Raw genomic sequence first — 17,402 nt, forward strand, 5'->3', positions numbered from 1 at the left:
TATCAGCCGAAATGGTGTGCTTTGCTCTTCAATCTGAAATTGATTACTAATTCAATTAATTAAGCCGAATAAATGTGTAATCAAGTAAATTTTCTCCCTTGCTCAACGATACAGTAAAAAATTACTCTTTGTTGTTTGAGGATTTAAAGCAACTTTTCTAACTCCTAATACTCGGTGAAAAAGAAAAAAAAAGGTTCTATAATATCTTTCTTATACTCATTGATAACCACTTCACTTTATGAAGAATCTCTAGTATTTTGGAAAGATTAATCTTTTGACATAATAGGTCACTTTATTTACCGCTTACATGAAACATGAAAATAGATACACCATGTACAAATAAACGAGTTATTGTAAAATAAAAACTCAGTATCTTCTTATTCATCACTGCCTAATACACAGATAGTAACCAGTGAAATGTGCACACTCCAAACAATGTTCTTAAGTCTATTTTTATTGTTAAGAGAGATCAAATGGAGTAGCAATTAAACAAAGATCATCATTTCTTCCGGAATTTACTCCATTTGTTTCAGTCATGTCGAAATTTTCTGGAGTTATTCCTGGTGGAGTCTTCCAGTCAAAGTGATAAAGCAATTGAGCTAAAGGATGTCCTACATTAACTAAACCGAATAATAATCCTGGATACATTCTTCGTCCTGCACCAAACGGAATAAATTCAAAGTGATTTCCTTTGAAATCAATAAAATTATTCTCAAATCTCTCAGGTATAAAACTTTCTGAATTATGCCAATATCTAGTATCTCTTCCAATGGCCGAAGCATTTACTAGGACTCTAGTTTTGATAGGTATTGTGTGTAGACACGTGATTTTTGACCCTCCCCGAGAATTTTCATATTTTTAGGGTGAATATTTGAAATTGAGTCTAATATAGCTATTTGGACTACTTTACTTTATTTCATTGCAAAAAAGAAAAATTACAAAAAATATATATATAAATTTTTAGTTTATGTATTTCTCATAAACTTGAAAAATACAAAAAAAATAGTACATTATCTTGTACTTTACATAATTTCGAAAATTACCAAAAAATATAGTTCTATTAATGTTTTGTAGTCATTTTAATTTTGAAAAATACAAAAAATATTACTTTATATTTTATCTTTATATAAAAACGAAAATTACAAAAAAATAGTTTTATTAATATTTTGTAGCTATTTTAATCTTGAAAAAATATTGAAAAAAAAGATATAGTTTTGTTTTAAATATTAGTCTTATTTTTGGTAGTTATTTTGCTTACATAGGATTAGTTAAGCAACGTCGTGTTCTTATTCTCGGATCCGGGCAAAAGAATAATATTCGGGTTCAAACTACCCGGTTTTTAGGCCTAATTTTCGGACCCAGCCCATAATAATCCGAGTCCACCACACATGGGGGACACGCGCGGGGAACACGGACGGAACACCGTACACGGGGAACCCTACCACGCACGGGGGACACAAATCTTGGACCCTACACACGTGGGGTCCATTTTTTGGCAAAGGGTACAAAAATACACGGGAAGGCAAATGAAAAAACGGACAGACTTTGAAATTTTTTTGGAGGAGGAGCACTATTCATCATCTCCTCCAAAAGCAAAACCTAAGAAAAACCCTAACAAACCCTACTCCAAAAACCACCAGCCCCCACTCCCCCGAAGCCATAAACACCACCTCCATCGACACCGCCCAAACGACCCCTCGCTCCCCAGAAATGAATCAAACCCAGCGACCATAACCCCACTCCCCCACGTCGTCGCTGCCCTTCGAGCGTGGCTGCTCAAGCAGTCCAGCAAATGACCACCTCCAAACGACCCTACACCAAACAGACCCTTCCACCACCAAAACCACCATAAACAACACCACCAAACGACCACCCCGTCTCCTCCCAAACTCCATCGCAACCAGTCCGTCACCATCCCCATCACCCTCGCATCATGAAACCACCATCACCATCGTCGACCACTATCCAAACCACCACCAAACAGGCCCGTTAGCAGCCCTCCCCCTCGTTGTCACTGCCCAGTTCGTCAGCCCCACGCACAGCCCGAACAAAAACCAGCAGTTTCACCATTTTCAGTCCAACGAGCAGCTATTGTTGCGTGCCAAACAGTCGTTGCTGCGTTTCCGAGCAGCTGTTGCTGCGTGTCTTCGCCTTCGTCGCCAACGACCCCTCGTATTCCCAGCAACCAGTAGCAGCGTCGTCACTGCCTGTCGACCCTACGTCCAAACGCCATAACCATTGTCATCACTTTCTTAGACATTCAGCCCGTCGACTCTACTGTTGCGTTGCCAGTCGGGCAGCAGCTGTTGCTGCTTTGCCGAGTAGCTGTGGCCACATTTCTTCTCCTTCGTCGACCACTGGCCAAACGACCCTCCATAGCTGCCCCTTCCTCAATCCAAACGACCACCTAAGCCAGCCTCTCCTCGTCTCAAAACCCCCAGAAATGACCAACTAGGCAACCATGAAACCATTCTTGAGGTTGTCGTTCGTGTTATGAGTTCCGTCGAGGTTGTTGCTGTCCATTTTTTGCGAGTTCGAGATGTTGAAACTCAACGTTGCTGTTAAACGTGAGTATTCATGTTACGGCTCGGTATGTCCTTTGCTTTCACGTCTTGTCTCGGTAAATTTGAGTAGTAGTAATATACTTGTCATATTTTAAAGTTTATATCGTCATGTTAGTTTATCACTGATTGTTAATGTTATGTTCTGTTGTTAATTTTATATTTTGTTTATCACTGATTGTCAGATGTTTGCCATTTATTGTTAGATTACTAGCTTATATTTCATTAAGCTAGATTAAGAAGAAAGAGAATGATAGTTTAAAAAAATAGCGTCCAATTAGTGATTTGTGGCAACGTTGGTGTTTATATGTAATTAGATTAAAGGAACCGGGAGTGCATTTCATGTGACCCGGCTCCAATTTGGAACGAGGTTAAATAGAACTTGTCGTGAACCACGAGTGCATTACATATAACATGGCTTGCAATATGTTTTAAGTAATCTTGAATTAACTCTTTAAATAAGTATAGCGGAATGTAGTTCTCTTTTAAAAAATATAAATGAGACGAGCCTCGCTAAATAAATCACACATCGCCGGGGCCCTCAATAAAATACATAACCATTGACTAGACTTTGGACTTGGCCGTTTAATGAACCTTCACGGCCTCTTCCTAAAATAACAATACGTTAGTCTCTTTAGGACGCGCCTTAATAAACCTTACCTTCTTAAACTCGGATGCACATTTATGTGACCCAAATCCAAATCTCAACGGAGTCGAAATGTGTCTCTAATCACGGGTACATTGATTGTGACATGGTTCGAGATGCGTGGCCATGACGTTGCCAATTCTTTTTAAAAAAATAAGAATGAGATGAGCCTCGCCAAATAAAAAATACAAAATTGCGGGGCCCTCAATAAATATTTGCCTTAAAATTGCTTAGACTTCGGGATGGATCGTTTAGTAAAAGTCTACGGCCCTACCCAAAGTAAATGATACGCTAGTCACTTTAGGCGCGCCTTTAATAATTTAATTTCCTTAAACTCGGGTGCACATTGATGTGACCCAAATCCAAATCTCAACGGAGTCAAAGTGTGTCGACGACCACGGGTACATTGATTGTAACGCGGTTCGAGATACATTTTCACAACGTTGCAATTTCTTGTAAAAAATAATAATAATAATTATGAAAGCGGTCAAAAGTTAAAATTTGCACATAAGTTCATATATGTATAAAATCAGATAATCAAGCCGAATATAACAGTTGAGCGACCGTGCTAGAACCACGGAATTCGGGAATGCCTAACACCTTCTCCCGGGTTAACAAAATTCCTTATCCGGATTTCTGGTACGCAGACTGTAATATGGAGTCATTCTTTTCCTCGATTCGGGATTAAAATTGGTGACTTGGGACACCCTAAATCTCCCAAGTGGCGACTCTGAAATAAATAAACCAATCCCGTTTTCGATTGTCCTTTAATTGGAAAAACTCTCTTGTACCCACGCGGGGGCGGAAAAAGGAGGTGTGACAGCTCTGGCGACTCTGCTGGGGACAAACTCCAGAACCACTGGTTCAGGGTTAGAATTCGAGCTTAGATAAATTGTTATATTTGGTTTTATCTGATTTTTACATATTTGAGCCTAATGTGCTAAATGCTGCTTTTACCGCTTTGATATTATCTGAACTGTATATAAACTGTGCCGAAACCTTTCTCTTCTTACCTCCGGGGAGAAGCTCGCTGGTCGAGGCTCCCTATTCTGTTAGTGTCAATACCTGAAATAAGAAAGAGGACGGATAAGTTACGAAGCCGGATGGCCTTTTGGTTCCCGGTAAGTTGCCCCCTCCTCGACTCGAGTTGTCCGCTCGGGTACACAGTCTAGAACATATACCCAGGTTATAAACCTAGTATAACGAAACCTCATGCCGGATCCCTAGTAGGAACGCTTATTTGCATCACGTTGCATTTGACTTAGGGGACTCAACACAGGGGTTGGGTCCGTCTAGGACAAGCAACTTGAAAATAATGGACCATCTTTTGGCATCCTATGTGCTACATGTTGTATTTATTCAAGGGTGAATGGGTCATTCGGCGGACCAATGATAGTTGAGGACAAATGACACTCCTTATCATGCTGATCACGTTAAATAAGAAAGTTGCACGATTTTTTACATAAGCATGCTATTATGTTAATTAAGCACATGGGGAACATTGTGGAATTCAAGAAGCCTTGGTATTCCACATGTCCCCCGCGCTTCATTTTTTGGGAAAAGCACATGGGGGAACATTTGTGGAATCCTAGAAGTCTTGGAATCCTCTATGTCCCCCATGCTTCATTTTTGGGAAAAGCACATGGGGACCATTTGCGGAATCCAAGAAGTCTTGGAATTCCCTATGTCCTCCACGCTTCATTTTTGGGAAAAAGCACATGGGGAACATTTGTGGAATCCAAGAAGTCTTGGAATTCCCTATGTCCCCCATGCCACATTTTTGAAAAATAATAATAAATATAAAAAATAAATATATATATAAAAAACATGAAAATTCAAAAGATTTTGTATGTTGTCATCATTTTCCACAAATTAAAAAAAAATCGTGAAAAGAGGACAAAATAACAGTGTAGAGATATAGCTACTTATTTTTAGAAAAAAAAACCAATGTCCAAGTAATATCGAAACTCTGCCGAAATTCTAGAAAAAAAAAAGAAGGAATGTTTTATGTTTTACGTTAGTTTGTTTGTTTGTTATGAACGAAAAATAATAGTTTGTTTGTTTGTTATGAAAAAAAATAGAAAATGGAAAAGGGTCTTCTCAAAAATAGTTTATTTGCCCGAACTACGCGGGTTTGATTCTCACCGGATGTGAGATACGTAGGCAACCCTCATCGGGTCCAACCCCACCATTTTGCTAAAATAACCAAAAACAAATAAATAATAAAAAATATATATGTCAAATTTTAATAAAGAAGTCAGGTGATGATGTTTTGTCATAAATAGCCGAATGTTCCCGAAAGGGACGCCGGAAGGCTGACTTTGCATAAACAGCCACCTTCGGGTCATTTTTAAGATTTGGTCCAGTTGACCCACACAGCCTTAAAAATCTTCGTCCCCAAGACGTTGAAAGGCCGTGTTTGCAATATTGACTTTTCTGATTCGAAAAACGATAAAAAGAGTCATAAATAAGTCAGGTGATGCTGTTTTGTCATAAATAGCCGAATGTTCCCGAAAGGGACGCCGGAAGGCTGACTTTGCATAAACAACCACCTTTTGGGTCATGTTTAGGATTTTTGGTCTAGTTGACCCACACAGCCTTATAAATCTTCGTCCCCGAGGCGCTGAAGGGTCGTACTTGCAACACCACGTTTTCATTGTAATTTGAAAAAAAAAACAAAGAGTCCGCGGTTAGGTGAATACCGTTTGAATTTTTGGTCAAAAAATAAGTCGAGCCAGCTTCGGTCGCATCTTAAACTGTTCTTGCCGAAATAGCCTTAGAGTATCTTTCAGTTGTCGAAAGGCTATTTTCGTAAAAGAACGGACAAGTTTGTCAAGTGTCATAAAATAATCCTCCCCGGCCTCAAATTCATGTGAAATTTGGAGGGGGTTACGTTTGCAAAAATAACCGTTCGGTTGCATTTGCCAAACGGAGAAAGGAAGCCGGCCATTTGTTTTTGGAGTTTGTAAATCTTTTTATTAGAATATGTGGGTTGTTTGATTTTCGAGTTTGTAGGTCATCTTCAAACCTTTGAAACCCAGTTTTGTTTGATATGAAAATCGAAAAAAAAATGTCTATTAATGTTTATCTTTATTGCACGAACTACGCAAAGTCTGATTCATGCGCGGTCATGATACGTAGGCAATCACCATAAGATTCGACCATAACATAAAAAAAAAAAGAGAAAGAAAAATCGAAAAAAAGAAAGAAAAAAAGAAGAAAAAAAATGTTGTTAATAATGAGGACCGACTGAGTCCATTCTAACCTGTTTGTTTCGCAAATAAAGTTAAGGTGGTTGGTTTGTGGTAAGCCGGACAATGACACCCAGAATCCTTTACTGGTATCCCATGATACACACTCTGCGGGGATCAGGCCTGATAACAGAAGCACTCAAATCCTATTTGGGAACTTGTTGACGGAGGTTGATGATATTGAAGCTGGCAATGGTCTTGACAATACTGATGCAAAGCTCAGTGGCTAAGATGCCAGTTTTGATAAAGTGGGAGGACGCTCCGTTCCTTGGTTAACAAGAAAGAGGAATTTGGTGGCTTATTTTGTTGTCATTTCTGTTGTTCGGATTATTAGGATTGTAATTCGGATTTTGTCCTGTGTCAAACCTTCTTATCTTTCCATTTTTCGTCATAGCGGTTTGTTCAAGTTTTGTCCAGGTTGTTTAGGATTTTATTTCGGTTTGTTTTGTTTTTTCAAACCATTTCACCGGTAATCTAATACAAAAGCCGGTCTTTTATTATTTCCAGTCATCTTTTTGTTTAGTCCTTCTATCATTTTTGTTCAGCGCCGATTCTAGTGACATGACATGCGCACACAGTTTGGGCCTAATCTTAAAAGTTAATCATAAAACCTCGGAAAGGCGATCAAAGCATTTAAAGGAAATAAGTACGGTTTGAGATTATTCAGAGCTCGAGTCATGTGGAACTAGGGCAAGTTAAACACAAAGAAAACCGTTAAAAGCAAAGATTCGCCAAATTGGCATGAGGGTCGTTCATAATAATGAGAATGAGAGTGTCGCTCAACGGTGCTTTAGAAGTGACAAATGAACAAACAGATGTTGAATATAATTGTTAAGTCCAGCACCATCAGAAGAGGCTACGAATTTAAATTGTGTTGTTTGCACTTGGCATGTTTTGAAGACTGGAATGACGAAGGTATTTTGTTCTGCTACCTAAACACTTTATCCTTCGTTACCCCTTTTGAGCCTTATTTATTTTTCTTTCATACCCCTCGTTCGGAATCAATAGCAACGAACAAAAAGAGAAAGAAAGAAAACAACAAAACGAAAAAAAAGAGAAAAAAAAAAGAAAAGAAAATGATAACAAAGAAAAAAAGAAAGATGAAAAAGGAATTGGGAACTACGTTTGACCTGATTCCTCAAAGAGGATACGTAGGCGCTTAACGGCTCGGTCATAGTTTTGAAAAAAAAAATCAATCAATTAAGATATCCCCAAGCAAGAAACTGGGGCAGAGGTTGCGTTCGTTGTAAATAAATCTAGTTCCGAAGGTTGTAATTAATGACCCAAAATCGATGAATTTTTTTTTGAGCCTTTAATACCCTTTTTTGTTTTCTAGCCCTATCCAAAACCCACATTACGGTCCAAAGAAAGACCTTCTGATCAGTCTTCAAAAGATGCCAAGTCAGACAAATGAAGAGTCTTACCGGCGAACATAACATTCTGTTCCACAGCAGAAATGACTCTAACCTCCAGCAGAAAGAGTCATACCGGCGACACTCCAAATCCCCAGCTGGGAAGTGATACAAATGAGAGAGTCTTATCGGTGAAAACCTTCACGGGCACCATAAGGCGATGAAAGTTGAGAGAAAAACCAAAAATGAGAGAGACTTGATAGTGAAAACCCTTCGGGCACTACAAGTCGAATAAGATTGAGAATCAGATGGGGAATTGCCAATTGAGGATCTTGAAGGATGATTGGCAGTAGAGGATAGGCCACATGTGCATGTCATGACCATTAGAGTCGGTATCTGCATTTGATAGGTTTTTATTTATAGTTTCTTTTGTTAAAGAGTCATCTTTTTCCTTTGTCTTTTTATTCTGTCCCCTTTTATCTTTTTCCTTTCATAGAAAAATCCCCAATAGAGTCTGTTTGGTCAGAACAAGTGTGAATTGACTTCAAAATATGCCATCAGCTTTCCAAATATGCAAGATGAGATCTGACTAGTACATCCAAGTGGTATAGTCAGCAAGGAACAAGTGCGAGGCCAGTGTCAAAAAAGATATCCCCAGCAAAAAGGAATTGACAAAAAGATTGACAAGTATCAAGAGGGATACCCTTGCCAAAATCAAAGGTTATAAACCTCAAGGCCGAAGCCCGTGGGCAAATCAAGGAGAGCAATGAGCATGATTTGGAAAATTCATACTAGACTAAAAGGTCGGGGAAATGCCAGTTTCCGAGCTATGTCACAAAAGAAGAGGGATATCCCCAGCAGAAAGGGATTATCCCTAGCAAATAATATCATCCCCAACAAGTTGTGGAGTACAGAGCAAGGAAGGAGAAAGGGAACTCCATCACAACCAACCACCGCGTTTTAAACTAACAAATTTTGTTTGATTTGAAGCAGGTAGAAGAGATGGTATTAGTGCCAGAAATGCATGCACAGGGATATTATCAAACTGGGGCAGAAAATTTTCCTTCCATTTAGAAAATTTTCTGGAAGTCAGGTACCCATTCGGGGAAGAATAAAAGATAACGCCAGTCTCGAGGGAAGTGGTCTTAGAACCAGTGTTGCCCCCAACATAATAAGTTTCAATGGAGGAAGTTGTTCCCCAGCAAAGGGATGAAACTTGAGCTCAGAAAAAGCAAGAGGCCAACATCATTCCCAACGGCCTTCCGAAGAGTGAAGCACTAGTTCTGAAGGAATCAAAATCCCCCGGCAGTGTTATCCTCAACAGCGTTATCCCCAGCTGATAACATGTTACCCCCCAACGGGTAAGTAAATAATCCCCCAACAGTGTTATCCCTAGCAGTTTTGAGGAGTCCAACACAAGGTTGGAAAGTCGGTATCCTCAGCGGTTCCTTTCGGGGAAAGGCAAAATGACTCTCAAGGGAGGTAGTCTTCGAAGGAAGAAGCTATGCAAAAACAAAACAAAGAATAAAGAGGCTATGCAAAAACAAAAAAAAAGAATAAAAAGATAATAATGAAAAAAAGAAGAAAAGGAAAGTCATCCCCATCAAAATAATCCCCCAGCAGTTTCGAGGGAAGACAACACAGGTAAGTAAATAATTCAGGAAGAAGGAAATGGTTCACGCATAGGAGACGCACTTCCTAAGCGAAGATTTCATTAATAGGAGACGCACTTCCTAGTTTGAAATCATTAGAGTTTTACCCATAGGAGATGCATTTCCTCCTAAGTTTAGTTTTTACCCATAGGAGATGCATTTCCTCCTAAGTTTGTTTTAGTTTCACCCATAGGAGACGCATTTCCTCCTAAGTTTGTTTTTACCCATAGGAGATGCATTTCTTCCTAAGTTAGTTTTAGTTTCACCCATAGGAGATGCATTTCCTCCTAAGTTTGTTTTAGTTTCACCCATAGGAGACGCATTTCCTCCTAAGTTTATTTTACCCATAGGAGATGCATTTCCTCTTAAGTTGTATGCAAAAAAAAAAGAATAAAAAGTATATACAAAAAGATACAAAAAAAAGACCTAGTCTGATGAACCTTCTCCTAGGATCAAAATCTTAGTCTGACGAATTTTTCTCCTAAGATAGAGACCTAGTCTGATGAACCTTCTCCTAGGATCAAAATCTTAGTCTGATGAATCTTTCTCCTAAGATACCAAAAAAAAACCTAGTCTGATGAACCTTCTCCTAGGATCAAAATCTTAGTCTGACGAATTTTTCTTCTAAGATAGAGACCTAGTCTGATGAATCTTCTCCTAGGATCAAAATCTTAGTCTGATGAATCTTTCTCCTAAGATACCAAAAAAAAGACCTAGTCTGATGAACCTTCTCCTAGGATCGAAATCTTAGTCTGACGAATTTTTCTACTAAGATAGAGACCTAGTCTGATGAACCTTCTCCTAGGATCCAAATCTTAGTCTGATGAATCTTTCTCCTAAGATACCAAAAAAAGACCTAGTCTGATGAACCTTCTCCTAGGATCAAAATCTTAGTCTGATGAATTTTTCTCCTAAGATAGAGACCTAGTTTGACGAACATTCTCCTAGGATCAAAATCTTAGTCTGATGAATCTTTCTCCTAAGATAATAAAAAACAAGACCTAGTCCGATGAATTTTCTCCTAGGATCAAAAAAAGAAGAAGTCATTTTTAGCTTTTTAGATTATCAATGTTTAATTTTCCTAAAGCCAGACGCCCACCTGTATAACGAGAGGAATACATTTCAGTCTTTTCATTTCAAGTGTTGAAGCCAGGCGCCCACCTGTATAACAAGGGAATACATTCCATGTCGTACCAATAGGAGACGCACTTCCCAGCTTGACTTTTCAGGTTATATTTTATTTTAGGAGACTCACTTCCTAAATTGAGATTTTACTCGTAGGAGATGCACATCCTAGTCTAGTCTTTAGTTCACTCTCAGCACTGCATCAGTAGTATCGGTGGGTTACGATTTTGCTAACAACTCACAAACCTTCCCAGTGCAAACTGGGTTAGGAAATTTCAGTTGTGTTGTTTGTTTTGGTTGTCAGGAGCCTGCCTGTAGAGCGGAGGTTGTTATACGTCGAAGATTGAAGAAGTTAGGGGTCCGCCTGTAGAACAGAGGAACATCGTTCAAGGTCAAGCCGTAACCCATTGGAAGGCAGAAGGCTACAACAAAAATCCCCAGCATTCAATCCAAGTTAGAAACAACAAGAAGCTCGCCTCAAGAATGCGAGTCAACAGTCTGAGATAGTCAGCAAAAGCTAGTCACAAAAACAAAAAAAACAAAAAAAGAAAGAAGAAGAAAAAAAAAATGAATCCAAAGTACGGAAGTGGAGAACAGATGTGGTCTGCTCAAGAACTAGCACCTACAACTAGCAAGTGTCAAGGTTCAAATCCAAAGTCTGTATGAAGCACCATTCAAGACTCAAGACCAAGTTTCAGAAGACTTAAAGATAGGAATCCTTGTAACTAGTAGCTGATAGACTTAGTTAGTCTTTTTCAGTTTTCATCTTTGATGTAATGACAAGACCGCGGACCGGAACCTCAACGGAACGGCACCTCGATCGGCTCTTCACCTCGGTACACTTTACCATCTCTCTCATTTCCGAACTACACGTGGCCTGATTCCTGTATAACCAAGGATATGTAGGCAGCTCAAATACCAGGGCTCGATCACATTCCCTTCTTTTCCTTAGTGTAGTCCGTCCAAGTAATGGTCGGGTCAAAAACATGTCTAGTCGTTCTTTGTCGGAAAACTCTTCGTGTTTCCAGTCAAAGAGGGGCAGCTGTAGACACGTGATTTTTGACCCTCCCCGAGAATTTTCATATTTTTAGCGTGAATATTTGAAATTGGGTCTAATATAGCTATTTTAACTATTTTACTTTAATATAGCTATTTGGACTACTTTACTTTATTTCATTGCAAAAAAGAAAAATTACAAAAAATATATATATAAATTTTTAGTTTATGTATTTCTCATAAACTTGAAAAATACAAAAAATAGTACCTTATCTTGTACTTTACATAATTTCAAAAATTTCCAAAAAATATAGTTCTATTAATGTTTTGTAGTCATTTTAATTTTGAAAAAATACAAAAAATATTGCTTTATATTTTATCTTTATATAAAAACGAAAATTACAAAAAAAATAGTTTTATTAATATTTTGTAGCTATTTTAATCTTGAAAAAATATTTAAAAAAAAAGATATAGTTTTGTTTTAAATATTAGTCTTATTTTTGGTAGTTATTTTGCTTACATAGGATTAGTTAAGCAACGTCGTGTTCTTATTCTCGGATCCGGGCAAAAGAATAATATTCGGGTTCAAACTACCCGGTTTTTAGGCTTAATTTTCGGACCTAGCCCATAATAATCCGAGTCCACCACACATGGGGGATACGCGTGGGGAACACGGACGGAACACCGTACACGGGGAACCCCACCGCGCATGGGGGACACAAATCTTGGACCCCTACACACGTGGGGTCTATTTTTTGGCAAAGGGTACAAAAATACACGGGAAGGCAAAGGAAAAAACGGACAGACTTTGAAATTTTTTTGGAGGAGGAGCACTATTCATCATCTCCTCCAAAAGCAAAACCTAAGAAAAACCCTAACAAACCCTACTCCAAAAACCACCAGCCCCCACTCCCCGACGCCATAAACACCACCTCCATCGACACCGCCCAAACGACCCCGCGCTCCCCAGCAATGAATCAAACCCAGCGACCATAACCCCACTCCCCCACGTCGTCGCTGCCCTTCGAGCATGGCTGCTCAAGCAGTCCAGCAAACGACCACCTCCAAACGACCCTACACCAAACAGACCCTTCCACCACCAAAACCACCATAAACAACACCACCAAACGACCACCCCGTCTCCTCCCAAACTCCATCGCAACCAGTCCGTCACCTTCCCCATCACCCTCCCATTGTGAAACCACCATCACCATCATCGACCACTGTCCAAACCACCACCAAACAGGCCCGTTAGCAGCCCTCCCCCTCGTTGTCACTGCCCAGTTCGTCAGCCCCACGCACAGCCCGAACAAAAACCAGCAGTTTCACCATTTTCAGTCCAACGAGCAGCTATTGCTGCGTGCCAAACAGTCGTTGCTGCATTTCCGAGTAGCTGTTGCTGCGTGTCTTCGCCTTCGTCGCCAACGACCCCTCGTATTCCCAGCAACCAGTAGCAGCGTCGTCACTTCCTGTCGACCCTACGTCCAAACGCCATAACCATTGTCATCACTTTCTTCGTCATTCAGCCTGTCGACTCTACTGTTGTGTTGCCAGTCGGGCAGCAGCTGTTGCTGCTTTGCCGAGCAGCTGTGGCCACATTTCTTCTCCTTCGTCGACCACTGGCCAAACGACCCTCCATAGCTGCCCCTTCCTCAAGCCAAACGACCACCTAAGCCAGCCTCTCCTCGTCTCAAAACCCCCAGAAATGACCAACTAGGCAGCCATGAAACCATTCTTGAGGTTGCCGTTCGTGTTATGAGTTCCGTCGAGGTTGTTGCTGTCCATTTTTTGCGAGTTCGAGATGTTGAAACTCAACGTTGCTGTTAAACGTGAGTATTCATGTTACGGCTCGGTATGTCCTTTGCTTTCACGTCTTGTCTCGGTAAATTTGAGTAGTAGTAATATACTTGTCATATTTTCAAGTTTATATCGTCATGTTAGTTTATCATTGATTGTTAATGTTATGTTCTGTTGTTAATTTTATATTTTGTTTATCACTGATTGTCAGATGTTTGCCATTTATTGTTAGATTACTAGCTTATATTTCATTAAGCTAGATTAAGAAGAAAGAGAATGATAGTTTAAAAAAATAGCGTCCAATTAGTGATTTGTGGCAACGTTGGTGTTTATATGTAATTAGATTAAAGGAACCGGGAGTGCATTTCATGTGACCCGGCTCCAATTTGGAACGAGGTTAAATAGAACTTGTCGTGAACCACGAGTGCATTACATATAGCATGGCTTGCAATATGTTTTAAGTAATCTTGAATTAACTCTTTAAATAAGTATAGCGGAATGTAGTTCTCTTTTAAAAAATATAAATGAGACGAGCCTCGCTAAATAAATCACACATCGCCGGGGCCCTCAATAAAATACATAACAATTGACTAGACTTTGGACTTGGCCATTTAATGAACCTTCACGGCCTCTTCCTAAAATAACAATACGTTAGTCTCTTTAGTACGCGCCTTAATAAACCTTACCTTCTTAAACTCGGGTGCACATTTATGTGACCCAAATCCAAATCTCAACGGAGTCGAAATGTGTCTCTAATCACGGGTACATTGATTGTGACGTGGTTCGAGATGCGTGTCCATGACGTTGCCAATTCTTTTTAAAAAAATAAGAATGAGATGAGCCTCGCCAAATAAAAAATACAAAATTGCGGGGCCCTCAATAAATATTTGCCTTAAAATTGCTTAGACTTCGGGATGGATCGTTTAGTAAAATTCCATGGCCCTACCCAAAGTAAATGATACGCTAGTCGCTTTAGGCGCGCCTTTAATAATTTAATTTCCTTAAACTCGGGTGCACATTGATGTGACCCAAATCCAAATCTCAACGGAGTCAAAGTGTGTCGACGACCACGGGTACATTGATTGTAACGCGGTTCGAGATACATTTTCACAACGTTGCAATTTCTTGTAAAAAATAATAATAATAATTATGAAAGCGGTCAAAAGTTAAAATTTGCACATAAGTTCATATATGTATAAAATCAGATAATCAAGCCGAATATAACAGTTGAGCGACCGTGCTAGAACCACGGAATTCGGGAATGCCTAACACCTTCTCCCGGGTTAACAAAATTCCTTATCCGGATTTCTGGTACGCAGACTGTAATATGGAGTCATTCTTTTCCTCGATTCGGGATTAAAATTGGTGACTTGGGACACCCTAAATCTCCCAAGTGGCGACTCTGAAATAAATAAACCAATCCCGTTTTCGATTGTCCTTTAATTGGAAAAACTCCCTTGTACCCACGCGGGGGCGGAAAAAGGAGGTGTGACAGCTCTGGCGACTCTGCTGGGGACAAACTCCAGAACCACTAGTTCAGGGTTAGAATTCGAGCTTAGATAAATTATTATATTTGGTTTTATCTGATTTTTACATATTTGAGCCTAATGTGCTAAATGCTGCTTTTACCGCTTTGATATTATCTGAACTGTATATAAACTGTGCCGAAACCTTTCTCTTCTTACCTCCGGGGAGAAGCTCGCTGGTCGAGGCTCCCTATTCTGTTAGTGTCAATACCTGAAATAAGAAAGAGGACGGATAAGTTACGAAGCCGGATGGCCTTTTGGTTCCCGGTAAGTTGCCCCCTCCTCGACTCGAGTTGTCCGCTCGGGTACACAGTCTAGAACATATACCCAGGTTATAAACCTAGTATAACGAAACCTCATGCCGGATCCCTAGTAGGAACGCTTATTTGCATCACGTTGCATTTGACTTAGGGGACTCAACACAGGGGTTGGGTCCGTCTAGGACTAGCAACCTGAAATGAAAAGACCATTCTGATGCATCCTACTTGCTCTGTACATATATTTGTTTCGAACTTGCATGTTGACCGGTTTTTGAATCTCGGGAATGTTAGAAAATTGAAAAAAACAAGAAAGAGAAATATCAGTTAGGGAGTTAATTGATTATATTAGAAATAAAAAAAATCAATGACCAATTACTGGCGAAACTCTGCCGGAATTTTGAAAAAAAAGGAAAATGTTTTATTTTGTAATCTAAGAAGTCTTGGAATCCTCTATGTCCCCATGCTTCATTTTTGGGAAAAGCACATGGGCACAATTTGCGGAATCCAAGAAGTCTTGGAATTCCCTATGTCCCCCACGCTTCATTTTTGGAAAAAGCACATGGGGAACATTTGTGGAATCCAAGAAGTCTTGGAATTCCCTATGTCCCCCATGCCACATTTTTGAAAAAATACAATAAATATAAAAAATAAAAATACATATAAAAAAAACATGAAAATTCAAAAGATTTTGTATGTTGTCATCATTTTCCACAAATTAAAAAAAATCGTGAAAGAGGAGAAAATAACAGTGTAGAGATATAGCTACTTATTTTTAGAAAAAAAAAAACCAATGTCCAAATAGTATCGAAACTCTGTCGAAATTCTGAAAAAAAGAAGAAGGAATGTTTTATGTTTTACGTTAGTTTGTTTGTTTGTTATGAACGAAAAATAATAGTTTGTTTGTTTGTTATAAAAAAATAGAAAATGGAAAAGGGTCTTCTCAAAAATAGTTTATTTGCTCGAACTACGCGGGTTTGATTCTCACCGGATGTGAGATACGTAGGCAACCCTCATCGGGTCCAACCCTACCATTTTGCTAAAATAACCAAAAACAAATAAATAACAAAAAATATATATGTCAAATTTTAATAAAGAAGTCAGGTGATGCTGTTTTGTCATAAATAGCCGAATGTTCCCGAAAGGGACGCCGGAAGGCTGACTTTGCATAAACAGCCACCTTCGGGTCATTTTTAAGATTTGGTCCAGTTGACCCACACAGCCTTAAAAATCTTCGTCCCCGAGACGTTGAAAGGCCGTGTTTGCAATATTGACTTTTCTGATTCGAAAAACGATAAAAAGAGTCATAAATAAGTCAGGTGATGTTGTTTTGTCATAAATAGCCGAATGTTCCCGAAAGGTTATCCGGAAGGCTGACTTTGCATAAACTGCCACCTTTTGGGTCATGTTTAGGATTTTTGGTCTAGTTGACCCACACAGCCTTATAAATCTTCGTCCCCGAGGCGCTGAAGGGCCGTGTTTGCAACACCACATTTTCATTGTAATTTGAAAAAAAAAACAAAGAGTCCGCGGTTAGGTGAACACCGTTTGAATTTTTAGTCAAAAAATAAGTCGAGCCAGCTTCGGTCGCGTCTTAAACTGTTCTTGCCGAAATAGCCTTAGAGTATCTTTCAGTTGTCGAAAGGCTATTTTCGTAAAAGAACGGACAAGTTTGTCAAGTGTCATAAAATAATCCTCCCCGGCCTCAAATTCATGTGAAATTTGGAGGGGGCTACGTTTGCAAAAATAACCGTTCGGTTGCATTTGCTAAACGGAGAAAGGAAGCTGGCCATTTGCTTTTGGAGTTTGTAAATATTTTTATTAGAATATGTGGGTTGTTTGATTTTCGAGTTTGTAGGTCATCTTCAAACCTTTGAAACCCAGTTTTGTTTGATATGAAAATCGAAAAAAAATGTCTATTAATGTTTATCTTTATTGCACGAACTACGCAAGGTCTGATTCATGCGCGGTCATGATACGTAGGCAATATCCATAAGATTCGACCATAACATAAAAAAAAAAAGAGAAAGAAAAATCGAAAAAAAGAAAGAAAAAAGAAAGAAGAAAAAAAATGTTGTTAATAATGAGGACCGACTGAGTCCATTCTAACCTGTTTGTTTCGCAAATAAAGTTAAGGTGGTTGGTTTGTGGTAAGCCGGACAATGACACCCAGAATCCTTTACTGGTATCCCATGATACACACTCTGCGGGGATCAGGCCTGATAACAGAAAGAGGCAT

General features: G+C 39.3%; 1 pseudogene; it reads right to left on the minus strand.

The window, feature by feature from the left end:
* Positions 1-459: 459 nt before the first annotated feature.
* The window catches only part of LOC142182292 (premnaspirodiene oxygenase-like), a 34,455-nt pseudogene continuing 17,512 nt past the window's right edge, over positions 460-17,402 (minus strand).

Source organism: Nicotiana tabacum, chromosome 6 (assembly GCF_000715075.1).
Source record: "Nicotiana tabacum cultivar K326 chromosome 6, ASM71507v2, whole genome shotgun sequence".
In the NCBI taxonomy this organism is placed as follows: Eukaryota; Viridiplantae; Streptophyta; class Magnoliopsida; order Solanales; family Solanaceae; genus Nicotiana; species Nicotiana tabacum.